This window comes from Pelodiscus sinensis, chromosome 22, assembly GCF_052426305.1.
Source record: "Pelodiscus sinensis isolate ZL-2025 chromosome 22, ASM5242630v1, whole genome shotgun sequence".
Lineage (NCBI taxonomy): Eukaryota > Metazoa > Chordata > Testudines > Trionychidae > Pelodiscus > Pelodiscus sinensis.
The window spans coordinates 18,194,787-18,204,951 of record NC_143073.1 but is presented as its reverse complement, the minus strand read 5'-3'; positions in this window follow the sequence as shown (position 1 = coordinate 18,204,951).

The following is a 10,165-nucleotide window of genomic DNA, read 5'->3' as shown; positions in this document are numbered from 1 at the left end:
TGCTTCCGGCCATCCTTAATCCCGGTTCAGGGTCCACTCTATGTGGACATGCTAGTTCAAAATAGCAAAACTCTAATTCAAACTAGTTTTTTAGTCTGGATGAGTTAGTTCGAATTAGCTTAGTTCGAATTAACTAAATTAGTTCGAATTAGTGCTGTAGTGTAGACATACCCAGGGTGATTAAAGTCACCCATGAGAACCAGGGCCTGCGATCTGGAAGCTTCTCTCAGTTGTCCAAAGAAAGCTTTGTCTACCTCATCCATCTGATCCGGTGGTCTATAGCAGACACCAACCACAACATCACCCCTGTTGCTTCCACCTCTAAATTTAACCCATAGAATCTCAACAGTCTTTTCTCCCTCTAAGTACTGGAGCTCCGAGCAATCATGCTGCTCTCTTACATACAATGCAACTCCTCCTACTTTTCTCCCCTGCCTGTTCTTCCTGAACAGTTTATACCCTTCCATGACAGTGCTCCAGTCATGTGAGTCATCCCACCAAGTCTCCGTTATTTCAATCAAATCATAGTTCTTTAGCTGCTGCCTGAGGCTATCTGAGATGTGTGCTCAAAGGAACCCCTCGGACAGCCGTTTCTCAGTTCCTTCTCCTGCTTGCCTATCTCTCTGAGGGAAAGCAAAGAATATTCCCTGTGTGCTTTGGTTGCCCTGGTGGAGCTGGAACTGCCTCTGGGCATGCAATGGCCCGAGTCTGTCATGCTGCAGTTTTTGCAATAGTTTCTATAGACTGTCCTCCTGGTCCTGCAGGAATGAAACCCCCAGCTCATTAAGAAGACCCTCACCATCTGTCTGGGAGCACAGCTCTTCCAGTTGCACCCCACGGTGCACCGTCGCTTCTAGCAGCTGAATACGAGTTCCAACTGGTGGCTCCAGAATTTCTGCATGAGTAAAGAGCCCTTTCTGGAGCTGTGTGTCTAGCTCGCCCCTACCTTCACACAATGGCACACACAGATGTGACCTGTCATCCCCTGGAGAAGCAGGTCGCCATGCTAGACAGTTACCAATGCACTGGCAACCAGTTGACCATCGGGACCCTCATCATGCAGGTATGATGCTCTCAGGCTAGAGTCCCTGGGCAGGGGGTTGGGGAGGTGAAGTGTACAAATAGGGAACCCCAGGGAAAGGTGGGTTGTGGTGGTGGTGATGGGGAGCCCCCTTCCCTAGACAGTTCTCGAGCCCCACCCTCTGTCACATTATTGGATTTTAAAGTGAGCAGACAGATCACTGTTGTACCCATGGGGGGCGAGGGGGCTTGCCCCAAATCTGTACAAAGTGGGCCATGTGAGGTGTCAAATGAAAGCTTGTGTCCTACTGATTCTATCTGTGATGGTCATGTACTTGTCTGATGTTTGTATGTGGAGTTATGAATATGGGCTCTGTTCTTGTATTGTAAATGTTCTCTATCTAGCAGAGAGCAATGAGCCTGGACTGCCTATGGGAGGAAGGATTGTACAGTGAATAGCTGTGCTCACTAGCACTGCTCTATGGACAATGGCTCTCAGAGCAGCCAATACACACCTGAGGAATGTGTCTGGAAACCTGCAGACTGGCCAGGACCTCATGGATGCTGGTATGTGACACAGATATAGATCACTTGATCATGTGACCAACTCCAGCTTGGGAGACACAGTGGAATATAAAAGTGCCATGAGGATGTCTCCATTTTGTCTTCAATCTTGCTACTGATCCCAGAGGCAGCCTTGTCAGGGACGGAGAGCTGAGAAGGATTGCTGACCCATCCTGACATAGGATGTACACCAGAGACTTTTAAGCTAGCAGTTTGTAACATCTCTGATAAGAACCTGCATCAAGAACTTGGTGATTGGTGCATGTAATGTCTTCTCCTTAACAATCTTACTCTCAGCCTTTTCCTTCTTTTATTAATAAGCCTTTAGATTTTAGATTCTAAGGGATTGGCTCAGTGTGCTCTTGTGCATAAGATCTAAAGTGTAAATTGACCAGGGACTGTGGCTGGTTCTTTGGGATCTGGAGGATCCGTTCGGGGTTGGTGAGATTGCGTTCTATAACTTCTCACCTGTGTGTAAGGCCCAGGGCTGTTTGTGGCACAGGGAGACCCGCGTTGTCTGAGGGGTTTTGTGAGGCTTCTTGCTAGCCAGCTTGGCAGCTGAATTGCTCAGTGTGACTGGTTTGTGGCCTATTTTGGGAAAGGTCTCCAGTTGAGGGCTGTAAGCAGCCCTGGTTCTGAGTAATTCACCCTGAGCTGATGACCTCAGTGGTGCCCAGACCTGGCCTGGTCCATCACACCCTCACACAGCCCAGCCGGAGGATTGGCTTCATAGGGGGTTGCTCCTGGGGTGTATGGTGGGGGAAGGGGCTGGGAGGGCTTGGGGGATCTCCTAAGGGCTCTGGCACCCCTGTGATTCTCTATTTGTTTGTCTCCTTCTACAGGTCATGAGGGCTATCAACACCATCCTGCTGCACAAGATCATTTGCCTCAGCAACGTGGACCCCATCATGGCCGGCTCTGCCGCCATGGGCTTCCCCAACTGCGGGGAAGGAGGGGCCATTGATGGCACCCACATCTCCATCTGGGCTCCCAATCCTTGGTCATTTGTCTACATAAGTCGCAAGGGCTACTTCTCCATGGTCCTGCAGGCCCTGGTTGACCACCACTACCAATTTAGCAACATCTACATATGGTGGTAAGGGAAGGCACATGACGCCCATGTGTTCTGCAATTCCAGCCTATTCCACAAGATGGAGGCCAGCAATTTCTTCCAAGCACACCATCAGGGTCAGAGAGAGAGCTTACCCTCTCATGCTGTGGCTCATGAAGCTCTACACAGGACGCCTTGACCCCAGCTAGGACCACTTTAATGCCCGGCCTGCATGTAGGTGGAGTGTACCTTCGGGCATCTCAAGGCCTGTTTCTGATGCCTCCTGACCCACCTGGATGTTGGGGAGGGGAACAGCCCCCAGGTGGTGGCCACATGTTGCATGCTCCATAACCTGTGTGAGGAAGGGGGAGGTATTCCTCTCTGGGTGGGGGGCATAGACCAGCCAGGAAGGAAGGGCCCTTTGAACAGCCATAGACAGCTGCTATCCAGTAGGCCCATCAGGCAGGGGTGAGCATCCGGGAGGGCCTGAGGGCAAGTTTCTCACAAGGACCCCAGTGACACCTTCCCCCGGACCTCCCCAATGTCTGTGCCTTGCCCCTCTCTGCCTTTATTCAAACACCTTTCCCCTCTCACCTCCACCCCTCTCCCCTGCAGAGACAATAAAACAAGCTGGTTTTGAAAAAAATGAACTCTTTGGTTATGTATTTGAAGTGGAAGTAACTGGGGAGGGACCAGGGAAAGAACCTGGGAGAAGGGACGAGAGAAGAGAATCTTGGAGAAAGGAGGAGGCAGCTGAAAGGGACAGGAGGCGGGAAGAGAGGCTCAAGGCTGGGGCTGGGAGTGGCGCCCAGCTCAGATGGTTTCACCGCCTTGTGTGTGGGGACCTTGGTGACCGGGGAGGGATGCGGGGGGATGGGACGGAGAGGCTATGGGGGAAGCAAGAGGTGGGGCTGGAGCAGGGTTGGGCATGGGAGGAGGGCAGGGACTGGCATGGGAGTTGGGGCAGGATGAGGGGCTGGAGCTGGAACTGGAACTGGAGCTGGAGCAGCAGCTGGCTCCGAGTGGGTGAGGAGAGCCTGCACGGTCACACACATGGTACGTCCCTGCTGCAGCAACTCTGGCCAGGTCTCTCTCTGCCACTGCATGTCCTCCTGGAGATTCTGGTCCAGTGTCTTCTGCAGGGCCCGGAGCACGGAGATGTGCTCTGGCAGCAGTTCATCCTGCATCCTCCAGTGCCTGCAGCACTCCCGGTGTTCGGCGGCTACACCAGCCATTGTTGCCCAGCCCCCTCTCACAGCTGGTCTGGCTGAGGAGAAAAGAGAGACGCTGTCCCTGAGGCTGTGCCCTCCCCTGTGAGCAAAGACCAACAGTTCTTGGGTCAGATGACGGTGATGTCCTGGGAGCAAGGCCACGTGTGGCCTGGACAGTGGGCCCTTTTTTACAGAAGCCCAGACATCCCCAGGGGACCAGGCTTCCCCTGTCCCCTATGTTGCTGGCCACACTGAGATCCAATGGGCAGGGGCGGGGCCTCAGGCTGGCTGGGCTTGCCTCGGTGCTGCACACATGCTGGGTCCAGCAGTGGTGGCATCCCAAGGGGAGAGGACTTGTATTCCTGGGCATTGGGGGGAGGCGGTGAGGGTGTAGGAGGGGTGTGAGCAGCAGATACACCTGCACCTGGCAGCGCTGTTTACAGGAGCGTGTGCTGCCTCGAGAGTGCAGGCAAGCCCGTTCTCAGCACTCCTGAGTGTATGTGTGTCGTGTTCCCAGCCTCCTTCTAGTGGTGTCCCACCTCAGTGTCTGAAGTGTGACCAGCCTCCTCAGAGCCCATGAGCAGGAGCCCAGGGGTGCTCAGATGCAACCCACTGGGGCTGTGTGGCCCAGACTGCTGCTGCACGTGCATGCATATACATGGACTGCAGCATGATTCCTCAGGCCGAGAAGGCCAAGCAAGGAGAGCACCCAAGCTCCTTGCACCAACCACCTCCACCCTAACTATGTGAGGTAACTAAGGTCACTCACCTGATGTTCCCTCACTGGCCTCGGAGGATGCCTGGGACACATCCAGACCATGGGGTACTGGCTCCAGTGTCACCACGGTGACGGTGCTAGCTGTATTGGGGTCCTCCTCTTCCTCTTCTTCCTTCTCTTCCTCAGCATCACCAGCTCTGGCCCCTGGGCAAGTGATGATGGGCATCTCCAGCCACAAGTCAACCACCAAGGATGGGGAAGGGGCTACCCCACCCCCCAGGATACGGTGCAGGTTTATGTAATAGGGGCAGGAATGCGGTTCTGCCCTGGAGTGGGAGCTCTGCTCCTTCACGCTGGTGTAGGCTTGGCAGAGCTCCTTAACTTTTATCCAGACCTGCTCCTGGGTCCGGATGTGGCCCTTTGTGGCTAGGCTACCAGCCATGTGGCCATAGATATTGGCATTGCACTGTCTGCCCCAGACCAGGATGGCACACACCTCTTTCGGTTCCTGGCAGGCTCCTGGGAGCCATCAGATTGCTCCCTGGGAGCAGGGGAGGACTCTTGGGGGACTCAAGGACCAGCCATGCTGGCCCAATGACTTTTTGTGGCAGCTGAGGTGTGGCTGGAGGCTGAGGCCCAGCTTCCTGTCACAAGCCCTTTCCCCTGCCTGTAGGGGGTCCCAGTGGGAACTCCCCTGGCCCCCCTGCACAGCTGGTCCTTGCGCAAGAAGCCAGTAGTGTAGACGTAGCCTGAGGGTATTTTCCCTACCATCCTATGTGGGTGAAAGGTCCCAGACTAAGTTCCCCTTTTCAGTCCAGGGAAGCTCTAAACATTATCACCTCTGTCTAGCTGAAACAAAAGACAGGACTGTGTAGGACTTTAAAGACTAACAAGATGGTTTATTAGGTGATGAGCTTTCGTGGGCCACACCCACTTCCTCAGATCAAATAGTAGAAGAAAATTGTCACAACCATATATACCAAAGGATACAATTTAAAAAAATGAACAAATATGGACAAATCAAATTTCAGAACAGAAGGGGGACCAGACTAACATGGCTACATTTCTACCTCTGTCTAGATGAGATCAGTGTCTCAGCCACAGAAATCTGCTAACTTTAGCTTCTCATCTTGCAAATGGCCTTTAGCAGATCTCTTGCGTTACAGCTCTCAACTATTACCTCTTTACTAAATCTATGCATTCATATATTAATGAATTAGTCTAATCAACGCAACCATATCATATATATAGTAGCCCAATGTCTGTGACTCTTAACGGGCTAACGCTTGGTGTTGCCTCTGGGCAGCGCCGTTGCCTCTGTAATGTCCTTTGCCTCCCGCCGTGGCACTCAGCTGACTTCTGTGCTGCTCAGTCGGGCCGCCACAGGTGAACAAGCGGCGCAAGCGGCTGTTTGGGCCCCACGGTCCCCATGCAGCACCCCCATGGCGGCCCGGCTGAGCGGTGCAGAAGTCAGCCAAGCGCCATGGCGGGAGGTGAAGGGGGGTGCGGCAGTGACATACACGGCCAGAGGGTAGGGCCGAGCTATGTACGTCACCACCCCGCCCCTCTTCGCCTCCCGCCGTGGTGCTCGGCTCACTTCTGTGCCGCTCAGCTGGGCTGCCGCAGGGGAACCCAAACAGCCGCTTGCGCCACAATGGGAAGAGAAGGGGAGCGGGGTGCTGATGTGTGGCATGAGAGCAGCTCCAGGCCCCACTCCTTGGCTGTGAACATCACCGCCCTGCCCCACTTCGCCTTCCGCAGTGGTGCTCGACTGACTTCTGCACCGCTCAGCCGGGGCACCGTGCGGGAGCAAGTGGTGCAAGCGACCGTTTGGGCTCCGCGGTCCCCTGAGTGAGAGGCAGGAGGGGGAGGAGAAGAGAAAGAAAGAGATGACAAGAGAGGCAGGCGGTAGAGGAGAGCGGAGAGAGGGGGGGGAGGAGGCAGTAGGAGAAGGAGAGAGAGACAGAGCGAGAGACCGGAGGCTCAGGAGACCGACATGGAGGAGAGTCCTGAAAATCCCGTCTTATGGCGGGCTAATTGGCTAGTTATTAGCATTATAGGCAAGCAACTTGATAGGCTACAATGGTGTCAGTCTGTTTATGGGGGCACCTCAACTTGGAGGGCTTGCCCCTAGATTGAGACCCCTGAGAAGTACTGGTGGCTTCTCCTGCACCGGGGGAGCTCTGGATTTGGAGATCACTATGAGTCTCTCACAGCCTCATAGGTGTCGAGGATAGAAGGGGAGTTTATCACCTCCACCGGACTTTGATCCCCCTGGGAAACACTCCGTGCTGGACTCAACACTGCCTGCACCGGAGTTGATGACTTATTTTGGTGAGTCTTATGTGTCGACAACATCATGCGCTGGGCTGGTGCCTACTGGAGTTGAGCGTTACAAGGTGAGTGCTCTCTATTCGTTTTATGGCAGCTATATGGCACCAAGGAGGCTGAGCAGAGCCTCGGCACTGGCTCAGTGCCTGCATGCTTTAGTGCTGGGAGTCTTTAGCAGCTGCATAGTTCTTTGGTTCCATTTTGTGCACCAAAGCTTACAGGAGTGGTTGACCAAGGCTTCCCTTGTCGACTACGCCGCGTCTAGACTGCCGCGCAGTGCTGGATCAGTTGATTGTTGGCATAGCACGGCGGCCATTTTTATTTTAATGACGCAGGGATTATTTAAATCCCTGCTTCATTGACTATGTTGAGTAAACTAGTTTGCATGGCTCCATCGATGGAGCCATGTAGTCTAGACACACTCAAAAGAGAAAAAACAACTGAAAACAGTTGTCACTTTTTCAAAGGAATATTATTAATTATTAATTATTATTATTATTAAGGGCCCAAAAGCAAACTATTCTGCTGCGTAGGAAAGATAGGACGTATGGCAAAAGACCACGTTGGCTCATCCAGGAGATCTTGCATGATCTAAAAATCAAAATGGAGTCTCATAAAAAATGGAAACTGGGATGCACCTCTCTGGACCATGCTCCAGCCATCTGGAGAGGATTGGCCAGAAGGACCCCACAGTGCCCTAGTCTTTAGCCAGAGCCAGCAAGGGGCACTCTATCCTCATACTTCAGGGAGTGCAGAGCCCTACCCCAGGCAGACAAGGAGCTCCCAGGGGCTGGGCCAGGCCAGGCTGTGACTCCAGCCCCAGGCAGAGAGAGGGAACAGGTCCCCATCCCTTCCCTGGCCACTGACTTCCAGGCCAAGGTACAGAAAGATTCCTCCTTGCAGAAGCTGAGGAATTGGGCAGGCATCCTGCAGCTCAGCCCCTGGGGGGAGGCTGCCAGGAGAGGTTCCTGTGGGAGGGGATTCCTGTACTGGGAATGGGTCTGCCCGAAGGGAAGTGGAGTTGTCAGGGAAGACAGAGGCAGCTGGTGGTTTCCGCAAAGTATCACCACAGGCTGGTGTACCTGGCCCACAATGTCCCATTCTCGGGACACTAGGGGATCCAGTGCACCAGGCAGAGGCTGCTACAGAACTTTTACTGGCCTAGGGTCTGTAAAAGCTATTTTATGTTTAGCTAGAAGCCATCTTGTATATCAAAAACCATTTCAGCTTTTCTCTCAAGCCAGACCAGAGTGAACTTTCTGTCACCCCGTGAGAAGAGGCCTACAGGATGGTCTATTGGTATGTGTTAATTGGGCTGGTTCAGAGAGGAGAGGTACTCCCTCGTACCTGTCCGCCATCTTGTTAATAAGGCTTTGTTTTTCCAAATTTAATTAAGAATTTCTGTAATTAAATGCCCTAACGTCAAACTGTTTAGCTAAGAGTATAAAAATACTAAAATTAATTGTATTAGCAGCTTTACTGGGCCCAACTTTGCTGGGACCATGTTTGGCTCACTTTGCTTTACTAATCAATAAAGCAAATCAGTTGTTAGCAGCCTAAACAGAGAGGAGCGTGTTTTTGCTTCGACAATTTGGAGGTTCCACCGAGATTCCTAACGCGCCACTTGCCCATATAAACGGACCGGCACTCCACTTCCAAACCTCTCAGAGCGCTCAATAAAAGGTAAGGAAATACTTGTTATAAAATCTCCTGGTAAGGGCTTAGAATTTGGAGTGACGGCTGGCCATCGGGGTAAGGGAAGCTACAAAATTCAATTTTGTGAAGTGGCTAACATTTTTGTCTGTCTGTGTCTGTCTTTGTCTATTAGGCCTGTCTTATGTGTCACAGTTCCAAAAGGGCACACCGGTGTCTCTAGCAAGGCAGCCATGCGCTAGACCCTCTGTGTTCGAACGCTAAAAGCTGGTGTGATGCCATTACGCTCTCTGGGCACAGGGAACTGTGAGGAAGCTTTATTGTCTCTCTCTGTTATTTGTGGGCATAGTACTGACCTCTAAGGCTAACCCCAGGCCATAGTACCCCATTCCGCCAGGCTGTCTCCAGGCGCCAGGACGTGGTGTTCTGCCGGGCTGGGGCAGGTGCCGGAAACCCTTGCGAGCCAGGTAGACTTTAAGTCCAGTGCCTCGCAACCAAAAGGGGGGGGGGGGGGGACCAGTGAAAGCAGGTAAATTCTGAATTCGGTAACTCGCAGAGCGAGCAGGCGGATTCTGATTCGGTGACTCACAGAGCAAGCAGGCAGATTCTGATTCGGTGACTCGCAGAGCGAGCAGGCGAATTCTGATTCGGTAACTTGCAGAAGAAGGTGTAAGCAGGCGAACTTTTCTGTTCGGTGCCTTACAGAATTAAGCGCGCGCAGAAAATGGGGGTAGGTCAGTCTACAGAAATTCCAGTGCCTTTATGATAAAAGCCTTCTGGTATAGGATCCTAATAAAGTCTAATATTAAGTGCCGGATGTCTTAGGGCAGCGCCACTTAATAGAAACACCCATAAAAATTGAACAGTAAAAAAAGATGTATCTAAATGTGAAAACTGTAGGAAAAATGTAAAAAAGGAGAAAAAAATGTGTGTAAAAAATAAGTATAAATGTAATAAGTAAAGAATGAATGCTGCTGCATAGGTCTGAAACTTAAGCTAATCCCAGCTGCACCAGAGCTCTCCCACAAGGGAGCTCTGAACGCAAGGAGGGGGGTCAGCTAAACCTCGAGACTCAGCGGATATGTGAGGGAGTAACGACTCCCCTTATTTCATAAGCTGCTAAAGTCTAACACTCTAGACCCGGCAGACTCTTTCTTTAAAGTGTGTAAAGTTAGTTTAGGTGGGGGTTAGTCTAAGCACTCCCCCCCCCCCCCCTCTGCCAAAAGGCACCCCTGTGTACTACATGTACGTGCATAATGGTCCAAGGACCTGTAAGCATTTAACAAATTAAAAAAAAGAAAAAATTAAAGTCCTAAAGAATAAAAGTAAAGCTCAGAAAAGCAAAAATCCTCCCTGCAGTAAAATAGGTAACTTAAAAGTTGCTGCAGCACCTCTGTGCCAAAATAATGCACAAGAAGTGGAAAAAAAAAAGAAAAAAAAATTCTCAGTTGGCACACCCATATCAACCAAGCTTGGGGGGAAAATTTGGCACAACATCACCCCTCTATCCTTCTTTATAACACATACACAGGTAAAGAGAAAACATAAAAAATAACTAAAAAAAAATTAGCTCTTCCCTTTAAAAACACGAGCTCCTGTAACAAACTTGCCTGATCC